The sequence below is a fragment of the Carassius carassius genome, chromosome 3 (assembly GCF_963082965.1).
Source record: "Carassius carassius chromosome 3, fCarCar2.1, whole genome shotgun sequence".
NCBI classification, from domain to species: Eukaryota; Metazoa; Chordata; class Actinopteri; order Cypriniformes; family Cyprinidae; genus Carassius; species Carassius carassius.
Genome location: NC_081757.1, coordinates 1,086,647 through 1,106,353, shown reverse-complemented (window position 1 = coordinate 1,106,353; position 19,707 = coordinate 1,086,647). Strand labels below are relative to the sequence as shown.

Here is a 19,707-nt window from a genome sequence, read left to right as displayed (position 1 = left end):
AAAATATAAATAAAACAATAATTGTTACAATTGTACAATAATTTTATAATAACTGACAGAAAGCTCACAATTTGCACTTGTCATAGATTGTGGCATGTATTTGGTTCTTTTACATGATAAATCTGATTTAAGTGATTCAGTTAATTGTGAAGTTCCTTATGATCTTAAAACTGTAAATCATCGTCGGAAAGAGCTAAAATCTGAGATTTGCAGTGTTCACAACACGTGCATCATCTTGTATCTGTTTTATCTGTTAAAGGTCCCTGAGTGCAGTGAAGACAACAAAGACGGCTAAAAGAGATTCACAGCAGCAGACAAGTAGTGCTTGCATTGCTTAAAGGGGTCATATGATGCTAATTTCACTTTAAAATGTTGTTTAACATAAATGTGTGTTGGTAGTGTGTGTACATATCTACTCTATAATGATTAAATCCACCCAGTGGTTTTAATTTATTCCCTAAACATAATATCCCCCTTTTCAAATCAGGCCGTTCTCAGCTCCTTGTCTGTGTGATGTCACTTGGATGAACGCCCCTCCCACGATAGTTGATTGACACTAGTGTTTTACCTTAGCTCCGCCCTGAGTGACTGTCATCAGTCCAACATTGTTTCGCCGCTGGAGCAGATGTCGAAAAAAAAGTCTCCTAAGCGATTGAGGTGTCCTGTTGTTGGATATAATAATGAACATAGCAGTCATCATTTACTCCCAACATCTGAGGCGCTAAAGACGCAGTGGATTATATTTGTTTTTGAAGGGAATGTACCCCGATCAAACTAAATGTGTTTGTTCACGCGAGTCATTCGTGATCCACCTTCACCTACAGAAGAAGTGAGGATAAGGTTTTTTATGAATCTTTGCAATCGCTGTTCCTAATAACAGGAACTAGTTAGCAAGTTTTGCGGCTAGTAAACAGTCTCTCAGAGCAGGGTTCCTCAGCCCACAGTAGAGAGGGGCGGGGTCAGCAAAGTTCATTAGCATTTAAAGCTACAAGCAAAAAATGGGTTGATTTCTGCAGAACTGATTTTGACACGCAAAAAGTGTGTTTACACTACCACTGAGAAATTTTAACCAAAGTATGTTAAAGACTTTTCATTAAGACCCTAAAGAATCATATCAACTTGAGGAAAATAGGCATCTGTTGACCCCTTAAAGAAATTAATCTAAGTGAACTGTTTATGCACATGCATTATTAAAATTCTTTAGAGATGTATATTCACTGTATTATCTAGAGTTATATACATTTTTGTTTACCTTTTTTTTTTCATCTTACCAATAAATCCTTGTGTTTTTGCCAAGTCATTAAGATAGATAAAGATCTTTCTTACATATCCACATACAGCTTTTTACATTCATATATTTTTCAAACTTTGTTGCAGTTAATGAAATTGGAGTTTTATATTTAATAAATAAAAATACAAACATGTTTTTGTTACATTAGTTTTTCACAATTGTAATCTACTGCCATTTTAACCATAGGTAAAAGTAATTTCAGATAAGCATCAAGTGAGCATATTTGCTTTGACGGTAGAGAAGGTTTATTTTTGGTGTTGTTTTTTTTGTTTGTTTGTTTTTTTTAGGGTGCAGGTTGATTATGCAGTTATTGTTATTAACAAAATGACCACTATATGTTGGACAGTTCACCATTACAGTAATGTCCTTCAGCTCAGGAAACAGACATGTTTCACAGAGAGCAGCTGTTACTGACTAGCTGCGCAAATAAACGATGATAATGAGCGTGGATTTGCGCAGCTAGTCAGTTAACAACGGCTTTGTGTAGTAACAGCTGCTCTCTGTGAAATCACGCACCTGGTGGAATTTACCACTGATTAGAGAACCGGCTTTACTGACGAGATGCGCATTAATTATAGTACGATATTTATCGTGCACCCCTATAAACTCAATAAAGTATCAAACAATGAATATTTTTGTCTTCATTCCTAAATATATTTGTATGTAGCAAACTATAGCTATATTTTAAAATGCATATATTGCTGTATATTTAAAAATATAAGAACTAGTTTCCAAAATATATTAAATGTATTTTGTAATATATCGCATTATATTTAACAATATATTACCTTATATTTTTGTTTTGTAAGGGACAGCCTAAAAATACTGCTAACACAAAAAGGCAGCATGTTGTGCATTGCCCCATACAGAAATGTAATATATGTCAATATATGTAAATTACATATATAATATCAGTGCCCATGTATGTCTGCTGCATATATGAGAATATATGCAAAATTCATATATGTAAAACACATAGACATATATGAAACATATATTTCAAAATATATCAAAAATGGCCGTTTTCATGTAAGTGCCATATATTTTCGCATATATGCACATATATGTGAAATATATGCAAGACACATATATGTATACATGCATATATGTATTTATTTCCAGAGTACATACTTTCACTTATATTAGGAATACAAATATGCTTCTTATATGATGACACCATGTACTTTCACTTATATTAGTGGTACAACTATGTTTTTTATATATCCTGCACATATATTTATACTCATTCCACAGAACACACAATTCCAGGTCTTTTCAAATACAAACTTTAATGCATTTTGTTCAGTACACAAACTTTTCAAGTAAAAACTTCATTTAATTTCAACTTCAGATTTTTTGACTCACTCGGGAAACACTCATTTTTAATGAAAATTTTTCCTGGACATTGCCAGTCTTAGTTCTGCCATCTTCCCATTCAGGGCTGCTCCGATCTGGCCAGTCGAAACTGAGTGTCTTGACATAACAGCATCTGAAAAGGTAGATTTTAAAGAAAAAAAGTTTTAGGTATAAAGCAGACAAAACACTGGTCAAAAATCAAAGACAAAAACCTTTATTGCAGTTTCTTCTAGTGCAACACACTGCAAACAGTGTGTAAGCATGGCGGCCAGTTTTGCACCAATTTAATTTCCAGGCGAGATAGGATCATAGTGCCAAACACCACCACCACCTCTCATCAAAACTAATTTATTTTTTTTTGCAACGCCGAATGTAAATTTGAACAAATACATTGAAAATTCTGAGATGCACTACCTGCAGCCCCATGAATGATAGTCCATTTTTTTGCAAATATTTCTATGGGTGTGTTTCGGACGCAGGCACGAAGCCAAAAGGGGTGGTGGTAGCACAGCAGTAAAGGAACCTGGCTAGTATGCTAGTAGCCTGGAATTTGGAGTTCGAATCCCGGTCACCACCGTTGTGCCCTTGAGCAAGGCACTTAACCCCAAGTTGTTCTTGAGGAGATTTGACTGAGTTAAGGCTCACAACACTTTACATACAGACCTGTGGCAAATGATGTCAAATAGCAAAATCATAACTTACCCATTATAGCTTTCACTTTTATTTCATCCAGGGCGCTTCTTTTCTCCCCATCTCCCCCCTTTGAAACCTTGGATTCCCCTCCTGAGGAAAAAAGATGTTTTTCAGTATGAAAAATAACCAGTATATAGTTTACGTTTTCATTATCAGCAGAATGACAATCAAAATGGCTGAAAACAGACACATACTGTCGGTCCATTTACATGCACAGCTTAAAGGTGATCTAAGTAACTTTTTTACCTTAAAGCTATGGTCTACGATTTCAAAGATTGTTCATTATTAATAACCTCGTTTAGATGCTGGTTATGGTTCTACAGTACAATCCTAACAATATGAAGAGAAAAAAGAATGAAAAAATCCATTCACTCTATTGGGGTGGGGTACACCCGCAGAGAAATTGACCAATGTAAGCTGTCCGGCCGGACAGCTTACATTGGTCAACTGCTCTCATCCAATCCCCCGCTCCGCTTGAAACTCCACGTGGCGCTCGCGTCTCCACCCCACCGCAACCCACCCCGCCCCCCTCCTGCGACATGAAATTTCGCGGGCAAGCAGCTGACAGTCTATGGTAGCTAGCAAAGTAGCATCAGCTCAACAATGGAAAAAAAACAAACCGAAAGCAGCAAGCGGCCCCTGCTTGCCCTTACAGTCACGGCTGACTTTTGTTGATCAGGTAAGCATTTATTTATACTTTTATGGTCTTACATAAATAGCTTTTTATCAGTCTGACAACATGCTCATGCTGCCGGTCGGCATTGGAATGTTAGCCGTTTAGCATCGCCTATCACGGGTCAAAGTAATTATATTTCTTGAAGTGCTTGAATATATCTTAGTAGGCCTAGCGGGTTCTGTTCGAGCCGATCGGAATTTGAACAAGATGCGCTGTGTGCTGCTATAACAATTACTCAACTTTAGCAATACTAACTAATAATTATTGTGCAATTAATGTGCGCTAGGTAGCACTTTTGACCTGGGTAAACGAGGCTCAGGAGGGAAAACGTTTGTCAAACGTACCCTCCTAAGACGGCAGCTGTAATACAGTATTATTTATTTTATTTATTTATTATTGTTTGTGTTTCAGGGGGTGGTGGTGGTAGGGGGTTTAGAACATTGCATGTGTTGCTAATCTTGCGTGAGCGTGAACTCAAACGTGTGCCTCTGAGCTATTTTGACATTGCACATGGTAAATCTCTGTTCCGATGTTTACTACCGGTGATCACAGCTTGACAGACTGAGTGACGTTGTTCAGGTCGTTTCCCGGTGGGAGGGATCAGGTAGCACAGAGGGGAGGGGTGGGATGAGTTTTTTTTTTTAATTCCCAACCGTCCCAGGCTTTCTCGACCGATTTTACAAACATCCTAGACTACAGCTTTAACTGAACAGCTTCGGAAGTCATTGGAATGGTTATATTACTTATTTCGGGTTGAATGGTGGTCGTTTTGCACCCCCCTGCTGCCCGTGAGTGGGAAATCCGCACTTGCAACTTTGAGCCGGGTCGGGAAGTCTCGCAATGTAAACAATTGCTTTATGCCCAAAAGAAATTGGCTAAAACTCTGTCATTATTGCGCTCCCTCACGCTGTTCGAACTGGAATGAAGAAGACGTTTTAAAGAATGTCCCATCTGCTTTGATGTTGTTGATCTACTAGCCTCTGGTGTCTGAGAATCGCCAACGAGTTTTTACAACAGTGTTGTCAAATATCTATTCCGAAGCTGTGGGGGGAGCTCTAGAGAGAAACATGCGAGCAAAAAGCGAGAATACAGTGAAGAAATCCCGAAACTACTGAGCCCTGCTTTCAATGGTAAATGGACTGCATTTATATTGCGCTTTTTTACTCCTACGAGCACTCAAAGCACTTTACAATGTATGCCTTTCACGCTTTAATGCCAGGGGGAGATTAGTCTACTCGCGACTGCCGGCAGATTTGAAAGCCTGTTGAAGATGGATGATCACACCTATTCTCGAGGACGTGAAAAGGAGTCGCAAATGAAGCGAAAAAGAGAATTATAACGGCAACGCGACAGGAAAAACAACAAGACCAAAGTCTATATAGGAGTGGCTTTTCCAAGATGGAAAGAGCTTGTGAGGATTTTAAAAGGAACGCAGAAGTTCCTGCTTTCATCTTGACCGTTAATTCAGCCTATTTGTGTAAATCTACAGGTGCTTCTCAAAAAATTTGCATATTGTGATAAGGTTCATTATTTTCCATAATGTAATGATAAAAATTAAACTTTCATATAGTTTAGATTCATTGTACACCAACTAAAATATTTCAGGTCTTTTATTGTTTTAATACTGATGATTTTGGCATACAGCTCATGAAAACCCAAAATGCCGGTCTCAAAAAATTAGCATATCATGAAAAGGTTCTCTAAACAAGCTATTAACCTAATATTCTGAATCAACTAATTAACTCTAAACACCTGCAAAAGATTCCTGAGTTTTAAAAACTCCCAGCCTGGTTCATTACTCAAAACCGCAATCATGGGTAAGACTGCTGACCAGAAGGCCATCATTGACACCCTCAAGCGAGAGGGTAAGACACAGAAAGAAATTTCTGAACGAACAGGCTGTTCCCAGAGTGCTGTATCAAGCCACCTCAGTGGGAAGTCTGTGGGAAGGAAAAAGTGTGGCAAAAAACGCTGCACAACGAGAAGAGGTGACCGGACCCTGAGGAAGATTGTGGAGAAGGACCGATTCCAGACCTTGGGGGACCTGCGGAAGCAGTGGACTGAGTCTGGAGTAGAAACATCCAAAGCCACCGTGCACAGGCGTGTGCAGGAAATGGGCTACAGGTGCCGCATTCCCCAGGTCAAGCCACTTTTGAACCAGATACAGCGGCAGAAGCGCCTGACCTGAGCTACAGAGAAGCAGCACTGGACTTTTGGACAAATTTTACATGTCATTCGGAAATCAAGGTGCCAGAGTCTGGAGGAAGACTGGGGAGAAGGAAATGCCAAAATGCCTGAAGTCCAGTGTCAAGTACCCACAGTCAGTGATGGTCTGGGGTGCCATGTCAGCTGCTGGTGTTGGTCCACTGTGTTTTATCAAGGGCAGGGTCAATGCAGCTAGCTATCAGGAGATTTTGGAGCACTTCATGCTTCCATCTGCTGAAAAGCTTTATGGAGATGAAGATTTCGTTTTTCAGCATGACCTGGCACCTGCTCACAGTGCCAAAACCACTGGTAAATGGTTTAGTGACCATGGTATTACTGTGCTCAATTGGCCTGCCAACTCTCCTGACCTGAACCCCATAGAGAATCTGTGGGATATTGTGAAGAGAAAGTTGAGAGACGCAAGACCCAACACTCTGGATGAGCTTAAGGCCGCTATCGAAGCATCCTGGGCCTCCATAACACCTCAGCAGTGCCACAGGCTGATTGCCTCCATGCCACGCCGCATTGAAGCAGTCATTTCTGCTAAAGGATTCCCGACCAAGTATTGAGTGCATAACTGAACATAATTATTTGAAGGTTGACTTTTTTTTGTATTAAAAACACTTTTCTTTTATTGGTCGGATGAAATATGCTAATTTTTTTCATGAGCTATATGCCAAAATCATCAGTATTAAAACAATAAAAGACCTGAAATATTTCAGTTGGTGTGTAATGAATCTAAAATATATGAAAGTTTAATTTTTATCATTACATTATGGAAAATAATGAACTTTATCACAATATGCTAATTTTTAGAGAAGGACCTGTATACAGTCTTTGGTGTAAATTCGCAGTTTTATTGTTGCTTGGCTAACTATAGCATGGTTGTGCATAACGCTATAATAACATCTAGGATACTTTTTCTTGCATCGATGAAAAAGAATTGTCTAGGGTATGTTGTATCATAAATCTGTGTGACGGATCACAGGCAAAGGACACTCTGAATTGTAGTTATTAGGGGTTCAAGCACGAAGTGCTGAAACCCTATTGTAATTGTAAGGATTTTTATTATTATTTTTCTTCCGCCGTAAAACGCATCGTGCAGCCCAAACCGTAAGAGCTGGAGCCTTGAAACTTTGCCAGATGGTAGTACAAAAATCAAGGAGAGGTTATCAAAGTATGACCCCGATTGGAGTGCACCTATGGGGTGCTATAGCGACCAAAAGCGTGAAACTGCTCATAACTCCTAGACCATATGTCGTAGACTCAAATGTCTTATATCAATGGAAAGCTGGACTCCTGAAGATCAAAATGTACAATTTCAATTTCATTTCTGGTCTGCACATTTTTTCTGGTCTGCACATTTGCCATTTTGAATTTTGTCAAAAACCTACTTTTGCTACCACAAAAACCAGGCCAGCAGCATTTGTCCAAATTTAAGTCTTAACCATTCTATTTCATCAGAAAACAATCTGAAAACAGGGATTTAAGTGTAAAATACCGAACTTGTCAGTTAATATAACAAATGTGACTGTGGAATAAGCATTTTTAACTACACTCTACACTACTGTACAGACAATACTAACCTCTCAAATTACTTTTGATAAGTGTTTCAATGTCAAACACCCCAAGCAGCAAAATCCTTGCCATTGAAGTCCCACTAGATGCCTGGCAAGCAGAGCGCCACACACTTCGTGATACGTAAACACCTGAACCTGGGACAATTTCTTCCTGTTGAACAAAATAAAATAGATAGGCTTAAAAGTTTCAATTCAGTATAGTAAACAAAATATCCAGCATTCAAGATTTATGTACAATTGACTGTGTAAATTGGTCCCAATAGTATAATGTCAAGCATTCCTGGTCCCTACTGTCAATGTTGGAGATGTCATATTATCAATAAGTAGCGTGAAAAAGAGCCATTGCCACAGGGTTTGTTTAAAAAATAAAACATTTCAGCGCTAGATCGCCTAAAAAAACGAACGAAATGAATGCTCTGCTAGTTAACTGGAGATGTTTTGTTTATTTGTATTGGTATTCGTGCCGCGAGATTTTTCTAAAGTGGTGGGAACAAAATCTACCTTAGAAAATAGTGGTGGGGACATGTCCCACCTATCTCGGGGTTGCGGCGCGCACACTATGGTTAACCGAGTATTAACCGCTAAGGGCCTCGGTAAACGGTTAATGAAAAACTTGAAAACATGCAGCCCTAGCGAAAACCCAAACTATTGTTTGCGCATACTAGAAATTAGATGTTCTCTGACGTTACGCTAAACCCTGTTGAATTTTCACGTTGTTGTTGTTTCCCCAATTTCACCTTGCGTTGCAGTCTGGTTGACTTTGAATAAATAGGCTAGTGTAATGAAATTTAAGACCTTCGTTTAAAAAATTAAAGACTTGGACAATGGAATTTAAGACTTTTTAAGGCCTTAATTTAGGAACATGTCATTTAAGACCTTTTTTAAGACTTTTAAGACCCCGCGGCTACCCTGATATAGAAGACAAGGTGATTGCAAGCAGTTCACATACGTTCCAACAGCACTGCATAAAAAAATACTCACTATTTGAACAGGGTTTGAAGGGCTGGGGAGAGACCCTGGACTGCCGAGGTGCATGGAGCTTCTGTTGAGCATTTCTTTTATCTAAGGTATCTCTGCATCAACAGGAAAAACGGGTGTGAAAGACTGTAGCCAAAAAGTATAAGAATAGAAGTATACTCTTTTGATCCTGTGAGGGAAATTCAGTCTCTGCATTTATCCCATCTATGTATTAGTGAGACAAACTGTTGAAAGCATCACACTTCTTATCAGTCCTTTTAAAATAATGATGTGATGATGTAAGTCCCCATAAACAATTTACACCAGCCAATTTTACTGTGTGGGATGGCAGGCCAGCAGTCTGGTCAATGAATAAGAAACATTGGCAGGTCGAGTTTTATGATCTGACAAAATAAAAGCCCCCAGTATTTAAGTTTTACTTTGTGTATGTGTGTGTGCAGAATGGAGATATAATACGTTTACCTGTAAAGATGAATTTTTTTATTTCTAGCAATTCTTGATGCACAAGTGAGAGCTCGTTGTCACTATTTTCTGCTTGTTCTTCCAAGGAAATGGAAGCTAGGATTTCAGCTCCTTGATTGTGAATGGCAGCCTGTGGAAACATATAAATGAAATTATTTTAAATTAAACATACAAATTATTGCCTTAGTTATATATATATCATTATGGGGTAAAGAGTTAGTACATTAAACAAAAAACTCACTTTGGTTCCACTGACTGTGGCCACGGCAGTAGGGGGGTCATCCTCATCCTCATCCTCCCACAGACGTTTGGCAACACGGATTCTCTTTCCCACAATGGCGTTGTATTCGGAATCTTTCTTCGAACGTTTGTCCAACTTTCGCTCCGAAGTATTCATGTCTATTGCAGAGAAATATCAGTCACCATTGCCACTAACACACTGATAGTACCAACAAGGGTCTGAGTTAAAGGGATGCTCCACTTTAAAATGAAAATACTGTCATCATATACTCACCCTCATGTTGTTTTAAACCTGTATGAATTTCTTTCTTCTGCTGAACAGAAAGGAAGATATTTAGAAGAATGTCAGTAACCAGACAGATTCTGGTCTCATTGACTTCCATAGTAGGAAAAAAAAATAACGTTATACTATGAAAGTCAATGAAACCAAAAACTGTCAGATGACGTTCTTCTAAATATCTTTCTTTCTGTTATCTGTTTAGCAGAAGAAATTCATACAGGTTTGAAACAACACATGAAATAAAGTAAAGCCCGCTCAATATGATATCATCACATTATTATTAATATCACAAAGTGATCACTCATATCGGTAGAACGCCGTTCATTAACGTTATCCTACATAACCTCGAGGTAGCTTTAGCAAGTCAAAGTAACCTTTTTGCCTCAGAAAAATTAAACTCATGTAACATAACGTTAACTAAACACATTCCTTGACAACGTGGTTTCGTAATAAGTTATCTATTTATGTTAATATAGCTTATTACATGGCTTGGTTTAGTATGCGGCCTGTTATTCATAACAAACCGCTGCGAAGTAACGTTACGCCGTTGCCATGAAAAACAGAGCGTTGGACGCGGAACGGACTATTTTCTTTTGCGGAAGCAATAAAACATTTTTTTAAATCAATATTTTGTGTCAAATTATTTATTTATTTTGTACGTAACGTTAGCCATGTAATAAGAGGGATAATGTAGCCTATAGCGAGGCGGTTATTATTGAGAATACAAGCCTTCAGGCTGATGCAAGACCCCTCTGAATTCAGCCTGTCGGGGTTGATAACGTCTAACAGTTATAAACCGCCTCGTATTACATTATCCCTTACATTATATCCCTGTGTAACTAATACAAAGCAGTAAAAAAACGTTAGGGTTGAACTTACTTACCTCCAACTGATTGAACGGTAGCCATATAAATGGGGAATCCAGCTTTTGGTCGTTTTCCCACACCCCACTCGACGGCAAATTCGTCTTCGTAGGTAATCACGCCGTTTACAAAACTTTCCAGATCAAAATTTCGTATGTATTTAATGTGAACAATACTAAATTTCCCCTCATCAACCCCGGCACACCATTTCACAAGCGCATACATGTCTTACTTCTCCTTGTCGTTTCTTCTTCGTTAACGTTCCTCAGGTTTACGCGGGTGTTGCTATAGTGACAGAACTGGTTACCATCGAAATACTGAAAAAAAATCTCAATAAGAAAAATGTTAATGTTTTAAAAATCAAAACCAATATGTTATTTGGTATTGTTATTGTTGTTATTATTATTTTTTTTTTATCTTAGTTTTAAAAATCAGATGGCCGTTACTGGAGGTTACATAATCCACCAAGTAAATGTGCTCCAAGAAAGCAAGGTCAGGCTTAAATTTGTCTCTCATTATGTAAATGTATTTTTATGTCTGTTTATTTGCTTTACTTTTTGTACCCCCTGACTGCAGTTGTAATTCCTAAAAGTCAAAAAAAAAAAAAAAAAAAAGAAAGCAAGGTCAGACAAGGTTCAAATATAGATGAAGAGATACATTTGATATTAAATTATATTTTCCAAATGAATTCTGGAGATTTAGGTTTTTCTTTTTTTTCTTTTTTTTTTTTAGAAGAACTGGTTTAATAAAGATAATTTAAGTGTAGGTAAATATATTATTCTGACACACATTTCAGAAGGTGGCGGCAACCAGACGCTGTGTGCCAACTGCCATAAAGAAGAAGAAGAAGAAGGTTCAAATAAATATTAGCTTGGGTGATTTCAGAGTCAATTATGGAAGACGGCATTTTGATTTTAAGTTCATAAATGGAGTATCGAAAATACCTTACCACGGGTGCAGCAGTTCCTGCGCGAACAGCACGTCGATGGAAAAGGTAAGTGCACTATACTGATAACGTTAGCTAACTTTAAAAGACAATTCCGTGTGTGCATAAGACATAGCGTTAGTTACCTTAGCAATTATATCTAGCAGCTACCTAACTTGAATTATACTGTCTATGTGAACTAGCAAGCAAGCATGCTTCGATTATTATTATCCGTTTCTGTTAAATTAAGAAAGCTTAAGAAAAGGGAAAACTTGAGTAATATTGACCTTTTCCGCATTTCATTCATGAGAATTGTTTATGTATAACCAGGGGTGGTCCGTGTAAAAGAAAAAAGAAAATCACAATTTTTTTTTGTTTTTCATTTATTTGTTAAAAAAATAAATGAACGAAAAAGTACACGTAACTTTAGGTAGGTTCAGAGCCATAGAAAGATGATTCTGGGTAGGTTTAAGTTTATTGTAGCCATGCAAAGAAAGGAGACATGATTGACATGTAAGTTAACGTTAATGTTGGAGAACAAATGCTGCTGAATCTAATGATTGGGGGAAAATAACAATTATAAAGTATAAGTTTGTAAGTGTGTGTTTTGTACTGAAGTTTTAGCAACCTCAAACTGATGTTTTTTAAAAATCCGATTATAAAAATATCTACATATGTGTAAACTGGACCTTAAAGAAAATAATAATAATAAAATCACTTGAGAAATTGCAAAAAAACAAAAAAAAAAACAAATCGACATAAATTGCCAAACCCTGAAGAAATGGTCAAGCTTAGTGTTAAAATACAATTCTCATTTTTTCTTATTTTCTTCTTTCAGGTCAGCGGCATGTTCAGGCTCCCCAAGGAGAAAAAAGTAAGTCACTTTACATGTGAACACATTGAAATTCTGTCTAATTCTACACTGATCTGTGTCAGGATTGCAGGCTACCTGCTTCCATTTTTACCATTTTACCTGCACCAACTTTATAAAGTCTAACTTAGTTATAATGTTATATTTGTAGTGTTTTAGCTCTAGCTCGTGTTTATTCATTTTAAGTTGGTAAGTTATTGTACAACAAAATCATGTATTATCAGAGATTAAGGAAACATGTTGAATTGAATACTGCCTTGAAGAATTGAATACCGCCTTGAAGTAATATTTATTATTTTGATAAATATTGGTTTCCTATTTCAGGTATGTGTTTCTGCTGTTACCCTAAGTGATCCTGCACGCATCTCCTGTGGTCCTGCACTCGACTCACTTAATCCTGATCCTGCACTCGTCTCCTGTGGTCCTGCACTGAACTCACATGGTCCTGATCCTGCACTCGACCGACGTGATCCTGCACTCGTCTCCTGTGGTCCTGCACTGAACTCAACATGGTCCTGATCCTGCACACGACCGACGTGATCCTGCACTCGTCTCCTGTGATACTGCACTGAACTCACATGGTCCTGATCCTGCACTCGACCGACGTGATCCTGCACTCGTCTCCTGTGATCCTGCACTGAACTCACATGGTCCTGATCGTGCACTCGTCTCCTGTGGTCCTGCACTGAACTCACATGGTCCTGATCCTGATCCTGCACTCGTCTCCTGTGGTCCTGCACTGAACTCACATGGTCCTGATCCTGCACTCGACCGACGTGATCCTGCACTCGTCTCCTGTGGTCCTGCACTGAACTCACATGGTCCTGATCCTGCACTCGACCGACGTGATCCTGCACTCGTCTCCTGTGGTCCTGCACTGAACTCACATGGTCCTGATCCTGATCCTGCACTCGACCGACATGATCCTGCACTCGTCTCCTGTGATCCTGCACTTGTGTCGCCTGATACTGATTCTGCACTCATTAGTACTATATCAGTATATCAAGATACAGGTGTTGGTTTTCCTGCTAAACATCACTGCCTGACGCACCTCCTCCAGTGCCTTTTGAACTGGTGTGCCGTGACACCTCACTGAACACTTCTGTAAGCCTGATCGGGTCGTCAGCTAGGGACCACTACTCATCGACGTTTCGCTCCTTTAACCCCAGTACGTCTCATGGTGGCGGATCGATGGCAGGGATCTCTCCCTGCCACCCCTGCTGATGCCCTAGGTGTTTACCCCCCAACCCTTCTCCTTCCTCCTTAGCCACAGCCAGAAGCTGCCTTTCTCTGCCTCCTCTGCCAGCTCTTTCATGGCTTTCCGATGCCTCCCTCCTGTGCATCCCATGCCGCGGAGTAGGCGAGCGGTTGAGGAACCTACGAAGCTCCTACACCCCACTTCTACAGGGCATATTACGGCTTTCCAGCCCGCCTCCCTGCACTCTGCCGCCAGATCAGAGTACTTGGCTCGCTTCCGCTGTGGGAGGAGCCTTGCTGTATCTCTCTGGCGGGAGGGTCTGACACTCTCTCCAGCCCTCGCGAACTGGATGGAATGTCGTCCTCGAGCGAAAGGTCTACTGTTCGCCTCCTTAGTGCATGACTCTGACACCTCTGCCAGCTTTTTCAGTACTTGGTCATGTTGCCACCTGTAGCGGCCTTGGGACAGTGCCGTCGTGCAGCCCTACAGGATGTGCTGGAGGCTTGCATTGCTGGTGTTGCAAAGGGGACAGGTCTCTTCAGCACCAAACCATTGGTGGAGGTTTCGGGGACAAGGCAAGATGTCATAGGTTGCTCTGATCAGGAAGCTGAGCCTAGCTTGGGGGATCTTCCATAGGTCGGACCATGACATGGACCTGTCTGTGAGACCTTCCCATGACGTCCAACGTCCTTGCTGGCCCTGGGACACCGCTTTGATGTTAAGGCGTTCGTGCTCAGTTCTTGCCACTTCCGCCACCACCATGGCTTTCCGGTTTTCTTTGGAAGCCTTTGACCAGAACAAGGGAATATCGCCCCTCCCAAGGCCTGCTCGACCCTCCTGGACTCTGCCGACCACCTCGCGGTGCTTCAGCCTGCCGTTTGCCATGTCGACCTCTTCTTGGGCTTTCCACTTTCTTCCCGTTCTTATCTGGGTGCCCGCTGCTCTCACCAGCTGGTCAGTGGTTTCCCTCAGCTCCAGCACCAGCCGAGCCTTCTCTTGCTTGTATCCCACGCTGATGGATCGCAGTGGTAGTTGTAGCGTGTTCCTCCCGAAGAGGCCTACCTCCGAGAAGCATCTTGGTAGACCCAGCCACTTCCTGATGAACGAGTTTGCCAGCCCGTCCATCTTGTTTACCACTGATGAGGGGATTTCACTCATCTTCAGTGGCCACATCACCCTTTGGTACAGTATGGCCTGGTAACACCAAACTTTGTACTTTCCGGGAAGTTGGCTTTGGTTGATCTTGGCCAGGCCATCTGCGAGCTGCTTCCTCACCGTCTCTCCCATCTGCCTGTCTGAGAGCTCTGCTGTGTAGGTACGACCCAGGCTACGGACAGGTTGATCTTTCAGCAACGGGATATTCTCACCGCCTGCGACAAAGATGGTGTTGTCGTTTCTGACTCCGTTCTTGATCGACAAACTGCGTGACTTGGAGGGTTTGATCTTCATCCTCGCCCAGCCCACAAGCTCGTCGATCCTCTTCAGCAGCCTTGTTGTGCATGCTGCTGTCCGGAGTATGGTGGTAATATCGTCCATGTAACCTCTAACTGCTGGTAGCCTTTGTCCTGACGGCAGTTTCACTCCTCCGGCCATCTTCCTAGCCCCTATGAGGATGATCTCAAAGGCTGCGATGAACAGGATGGGCGAGATTGAGCATCCCATGGCAATGCCTACTTCCAGCTGTTGCCAGCCTGTTGTAAAGTTCTGGTGGGTGCAGCACATCTGGAGGTCTCCAAAGTACTTGGCCACCAGGGCTCTTATGCCGACTGGGATGTGGAAGAAGTCCAAGGCGAACTCGATGAGTTGGTGGGGGACTGACCCGTATGCGTTAGCAAGATCGAGCCACACTACGTGCAGGTCACCTCTCTCTCTCTTCGCCCTTTGGATCTGCTCCCATATTACTGCTGAGTGTTCCACACACCCTGGGAAGCCTGGCACACCTGCCTTCTGGCAGCTGGTGTCAATGTACCCGTTTCCTGTGAGGTAGCTGGTCAACCTCTTGGCTAGGATGGAGAAGAAGATCTTCCCTTCGACATTCAGGAGGGCGATACTCCTAAACTGGCCGATCGTACTGGAGTTTTGCTCCTTTGGGATGAAAACTGTGACAGCTCTCTGCCACTCTGACGGGATGACTTGGTTTTTCCAAGCCACTCTCAGCAGATTCCAGAGGTGTCTCAAGACCCCTGGGCAGTACTTGTACAGCTTGTATGGTAGGGTCCCGTTAGGGCCTGGGGCTGAGGCTGTTCTTGCCTTCTGGACCACCTCTGTTACCTCGCTGAGTTTGGGGAGGGCAGCATCAAAGAGGGAGGTTGGGGGAGCTGGGCGAGGAACATACCCAGGGGATCCCAGCGGAGTTAACTGCGCTGGGTCACTGTACTGCTCCTTTATGTAGTACTCCAGCTCAGACTTGGTAATCTCCAGCTTTCCGCTTCTCTTATCCTCTAGCAGCTGTCTGGCATGCTTGAAGGGATTTTTGAGGAAGTTACTCCTCTCTTTCTCCTTCCGCCTTCTGCGCTTATGGATGCGCTCTGCCCTCCGTAGGCCGGCAAGCTCTTTTCTCACCTCGTCCCACAGTGGTTTCAGGCCCTCCTTCTCCTCTCTGCTTGCCTTCCTCCACTGTTTTCGGAGTTGACGTCGCCTCTTCACCAACTGTTCGATCTCCCTCTCCCTTCTCCCATTCCACACTGGGCAAGCTCTCCGCTTTCCAGCAGTTACTCCGAATCTGCCTATGCATTCATCATACAGGATGTCTCCGATACGGTTCAGCTTGGTTTCCACCTGTCCATGCAATGAGTGCTCCAGGATAAGGCTGAGGTCCTTGTCCAGCTTCTGCCAGACCGCAACTACGTTGGCTTTTGGCCACTTGACCATCTGCCTCCTTCCGGGTTCTTTCCTTTCTGTCCTATGGCTTTGTACGCGGTTGTTGGGGTTGCTTTGTGCTCTGTGTGTGTTTCGTCAGTACCACTCTCAGAGGCATTGGCGTCCATCGCGGTCCCTCCTGTGTCCTCCACCTGCCTTTCTACAGCAATGGTGGATCCCTGAGCGCTGTGGTTTGCGACCTGGCCTTGGGTTCCTCTTGTCTGACCTGCGGTCAGTGCGGTAAATGTTAATAGCTGTCTCTATAAATATTATATAAAATAATATTATTATATTACATTCTAAAAACTACTCCCGGTCACATATTAAGGCTCATTTTTGCTTATTTTTGAAATCTCAACAAACCGGAATGTTAATTGTTATGCAAGTTTTACTTTATAATAGTAAGATTAATACACATACTTTATCATTGCTATTTGGTATCGTTGGCTGAAATAAAATAACATTATAAATTTCTTTGTGTGTTGCAGGTCTGTGAAGAACCTCCACTCTCATTCATACCACCAGTCCACCAAACCTCTACAAACACTTCCTGTGCATATGGGCAGGTACCGCAAACTGCTACTGTCGAGGATACAAGAAAACAGCATGAGTTGCTTCTTCTTGCTTTAAAACTCAAGCATGGACTGACTGATGAAGCTTTAGAAGACACACTTAAAGTTGTTAACGTTATAAGTCAGAGGCATGCTGTGTCATCTACCAAACATCACTTTTACAGAACTTTTGATGACTTGAAAAGAAATATTCAGTTTCACTACATATGTGAGGGATGCACAATTTCTGTAAACATTGAGGGAGAAAAAGTGGTTTGTCCTAATTGTCAATATTCTTGTAGTGTAGCCGATCACATGAAACAGGGGCACTTCTTTATTGTTTTTCCACTAGAATCACAATTAAAGAATAGGATGGAACAAGAGGAACTCTTCAGCCAGTTGACTAGGACTAACAGTGCTGCTCACTCTAGTCCACTGACAGATATCACCGATGGTGAGCTTTACAAGAGGGTTAACAGAAATATTGAAGGCCAATCTGAGCATCACGTCAATCTCACACTAACCTTTAGCTGTGACGGGGTACCTGTGTTTAAGAAATCTTCTTACAGTATTTGGCCACTTCTCTATACAGTCAATGAATTACCACCTGATTTGAGAGCAAAACAAGTGATGTTGGCAGCCTTATGGTTTGGTCCATCAAAGCCAAACTGTAACACATACTTATCACCATTTGTGAAAGAATGCAATCAATTGCTTACTCATGGGTTTGAGTGGATCAGTGTAAATGGTATTCATGGCCGGTCCAAAGTATTTCCCTTGGTTGCAGTATGTGATTCTGTTGCGAGACCGATGATTCAAAATTTTAAGCAATTCAATGGAGAATTTGGATGTTCTTACTGTTTACAAAAAGGTACAGTCGTTGAGAAGGGTCAAGGTCATGTACGGGTCTATGCTTTTGAGTCTGATACTGAAAGCAGAAATCATGGTAGCAGCCTAGATTTTGCTCGAGAGGCTATAGAAAATCGCACTACTGTGAAAGGAGTGAAAGGACCGTCTATTTTGTCCTTGATCCCATCAGTTGACCTGATACAAGGTTGCGTACCTGACTACATGCACGCCTGTCTTCTTGGTGTTGCAAGATCTATGACTTATATGTGGGTTGGAAGTGGCAATCATGAAAATCCATGGTATGTAGGAAGATGTATCCAAGTGATTGATCAAAAACTTCACCTTATTCAACCACCCTCCTGTGTCTCCAGAGTGCCTAGATCACTGCGAGAGAGAAACTATTGGAAGGCGCATGAGTGGTACATGTGGCTTTTCTACTATAGCATCCCAGTGCTTAAAGGGATCTTACCAGAGTGCTATCTAATCCACTGGACACGGTTTGTGAAGGCTTTGGCATTGCTCTTAACTGAAAGTGAGTTGACGAATTGATAAAAAAAACGAAAGGGGTCATCGAATGCAAAACATTTTTACCCATGCAGACCAAATGGTGAAAACACATTCTTTATAGAGTTTTCGCTTGTTAATGAAATGCTAAATGATAGTTAAAAAGAATATTGTCTAACTCTGAATACCTTGACATGAATTGTTTGTACTTGTCAAAATGTCATGTAACGAAATGCCAGTTAATAATAGAAATGTTGTATTTACTTGTCTGAATAGTTTGAAAAGATGATACTTAATGTCTGAATACCTCAAACGCCAATATTTAAAATAGTCAAAATGTACTGTTTTATATATTATATCTGAATGTCTATAGTTGGAGATATTGTGTCTGTATTGTGTGAATACCAAATATAGTATTTTTAGTACAATAATTCAGTGTTTTCTTTGTCATTTTTGACAAATACATCCACAAAGTACCATAACCATATGCCACCACTTTAAAAATGCATCAGTATCACATGCATGTATGTTTACATACATATTTGTTTTCCACATATTTAAAATGTATGTAACATATTTATACTTAATGTTGTCCATATATGCGAGAAACCAATACTATACTGTAATATATGCAGATATATGGTATCATATATGGATGAACTCAAATATTTTCTTCACATGTTTGGACACATAAATGTTCATATATGTGGCGGGCTTATATTGTGTTCTCAGATACGTCAAATATATGTAGAGATATATGTCATGCTATTTAAAATATAAGTACATATATGGCCATATATTACATTTCTGTATGGGGCTCCAAAGAGGTATCGCTGTGTGATACCTATATGCCCCTATAGATGGAAAAATAAATATAAAACATTTCTCAGTTGGAAAATGTCACAAATGCAGGAAAATACAACGGCAATACTTAATAAAAATACTTGCTAAAAATAACATGTTCTGTATTTGGTGTAATGAAATGTGTTTATGCGGTTTAAAGTAAAAAAAAACACATTGTTTTCCACATATTGTACATTAATGTTGCTCTTCTATGCCCTGCCTTTCTGAAACGCTTAGATTTTTACAAGGCTCATCACTCTGAATCATATTTTTAAGGCCAAACAAAGTAGTTTTGCTTTCACGACGAAACATACAGCATCACACACTGTGGGCTTGAGTGAGGAACAGCAGGTAGATTCGCTGAAGGAGCTTGTGGCAACCACATGAGACGACCCCGGGCTGGACTCCGCTTCCTCTACGATGAAAGCCCATTCTGCGATCCACGGTGCTAAGTTCATGTATTTCCTCAGCGACCAGCACGGA

At 40.9% G+C, this 19,707-nt stretch overlaps 1 long non-coding RNA gene across 1 annotated transcript; it reads right to left on the bottom strand.

The window, feature by feature from the left end:
* Nucleotides 1-2,542: 2,542 nt before the first annotated feature.
* On the bottom strand, nucleotides 2,543-9,886 carry LOC132113565 (uncharacterized). The gene is made up of 6 exons (XR_009425182.1): nucleotides 9,483-9,886; nucleotides 9,242-9,371; nucleotides 8,783-8,874; nucleotides 7,808-7,952; nucleotides 3,350-3,430; nucleotides 2,543-2,780 (listed from the first exon to the last, which is right to left on the bottom strand). It is a non-coding gene; the product is annotated as an uncharacterized LOC132113565 (long non-coding RNA).
* Nucleotides 9,887-19,707: the final 9,821 nt, after the last annotated feature.